Source organism: Pristis pectinata, unplaced genomic scaffold (assembly GCF_009764475.1).
Source record: "Pristis pectinata isolate sPriPec2 unplaced genomic scaffold, sPriPec2.1.pri scaffold_144_arrow_ctg1, whole genome shotgun sequence".
In the NCBI taxonomy this organism is placed as follows: Eukaryota; Metazoa; Chordata; class Chondrichthyes; order Rhinopristiformes; family Pristidae; genus Pristis; species Pristis pectinata.
The window spans coordinates 40656-43083 of NW_026262483.1; positions in this window are offsets into that span (position 1 = coordinate 40656).

Sequence of the window (2428 nt, forward strand, 5' to 3'; positions counted from 1 at the left end):
TCTGGTCTTCACTGACGGGGTGAAACAGCCAATGCAGGCGCCGCATCTGCTGGTGGATGCCCAACTTAGCCAATCACCAGAGAGATGCTGGTCCATGCGGAGCTCCTTCAGCACATTGCCTGTTAGTGCGGTGCTCCCTTGGTAATTTCCCGTCGACTCTACCTTCCTTTGTCAGTGCCAAGGTTTCACATGACGCTCCCTCAGTGCGTTCACTGCCGGCGTGGTGCTCCCTCGGAACGGTGCCATCTGGCCCATGCTCCGTACATTTCCCTGGCAGCGCAGTGCTTCCTCAGTGGGCCCCTTCAATGCAGCGCTCCCTCAGTATGCGCACACGCACATAGACAGGCGCACACGCACATAGACAGGCGCACACGCACATAGACAGACACACACGCACAGACACATACACAGACACACTCAGACGCACAGGCACATGCAGACACACAGGCACGTGCACAGGTGCACACACACATGCACACAGACACACGCACAGAGAAACACACACAGACAGAAAGACACATGAACACGCCCAGACACGAACACATGCACAGACACACATTGGCATTGGTATTGGTTTATTATTGTCACTTGTACCGAGGTACAGTGAAAAACTTGTCTTACAAACCGATCGTACAGGTCAATTCGTTACACAGTGCAGCTACTTCAAGTCAGTACAGAGTGCACTGATGTAGTACAGGTAAAAACAATAACAGTACAGAGTAAAGTGTCACAGCTACAGAGAAAGTGCAGTGCAATAAGGTGCAAGGTCACAAGAAGGTAGAACGTGAGCTTGGAGTCCATCTCATCGTATAAGGGAACCGTTCAATAGTCTTATTACAGTGGGGTAGAAGCTGTCCTTAAGTCTGGTAGGACATGCCCTCAGGCTCCTGTATTTTCTACCTGATGGAAGAGGAGAGAAGAGAGAATGTCCCGGGTGGGTGGGGTCTTTGATTATGCTGGCTGCTTCACCAAGGCAGCATGAGGTAAAGACAGAGTCCGAGGAGGGGAGACTGGTGTCCGTGATGCGCTGGGCTGTGTCCACAACTCTCTGTGGCTTCTTGCGGTCTTGGGCAGAGCAGTTACCGTACCAAGCCGTGATACATCCAGATAGGATGCTTTCTATGGTGCATTGGTAAAAGTCGGTGAGAGTCAAAGGGGACAAACCAAATTTCTTTAGCCTCCTGGGGAAGTAGAGGTGCTGGTGAGCTTTCTTGGCCATGGCATCCACGTGGTTTCTCCAGGACAGGTTGTTGGTGATGTTCTCTCCAGCAACTTGAAGCTGTCAACCCTCTCGACCTCAGCACCATTGATGTAGACAGGTGTATGTACACCGCCCCCTTTCCTGAAGTCAATGACCAGTCTTTAGGTTTGTTGACATTGAGGGAAAGGTTGTCATGACACCATTCCACTGAGCTCTATCTCCTTCCTGTACTTCGATTCATCACTGTTTGAGATACAGCCTACAACGGTGGTATCATCTGCAAACTTGTAGATGGAGTTAGAGCAGAATCTGGCCACACAGTCATGAGTGTATAGGGAGTGGAGTAGAGGGTTGAGGACGCAGCCTTGAGGTGCACCAGTGTTGAGAATAATCGTGCTGGAGGAATTGCTGCCTCCTTACTGATTGTGGTCTGTTTGTTAGAAAGTCAAGGATCCAGTTACAGAGGGAGGTGTTGAGTCCCAGGTCTTGGAGTTTGGTGACAAGCTTGCTTGGTATTATTGTATTGAAGGCAGAGCTGTAGTCAATAAACAATAGTCTAACGTAAGTGTCCTTACTGTCCAGATGCTCCAGAGCTGAGTGAAGGGCCAGGGAGATGGCATCCGCTGTAGACCTGTTTCGGTGATAGGCGAATTGCAATGGGTCCAGGTTGTCTGGGAGGCTGGAGTTGATGTATGCCATGACCAACCTCTCAAAGCACTTCATGATGGTGGATGTCAGAGCCACTGGTCGGTAGTCATTGAGGCATTGAGGCACATGAGCACACCCACAGACACACACATGAACACACGCACAGGCGCACACGCACACACACGAACACACACACACACACACACACACACACACACACACTCTCTCCCCCATGGTCTCACACCTTTTTCTCTGTCACGTTGCCTTTTGTTCTCACCCTCCCATCTGATCCTGTCCTGTTCACTCACTCGCTTTGGCATTGGTTTCTCTTCCCTCCCACTCACCTGCCCCTTGCCTCTGCCTCTCTCTACCACCCACCCCGCACCTCTCCCAGATTAATAAACCCCACTCCACCTCCCACACTTCCATCAACACCCTCAAGGATCCCCCCTCACCCACAACGGGAGAGGATTAACCCAGTGACCCCGCACATCGCGGGGATGTGGGAGGGAACTGGAGCACCTGGGGGCAACCCACCGGGTCACAGGGAGAATGTGCAAACTCCACACAGCGCCAGAG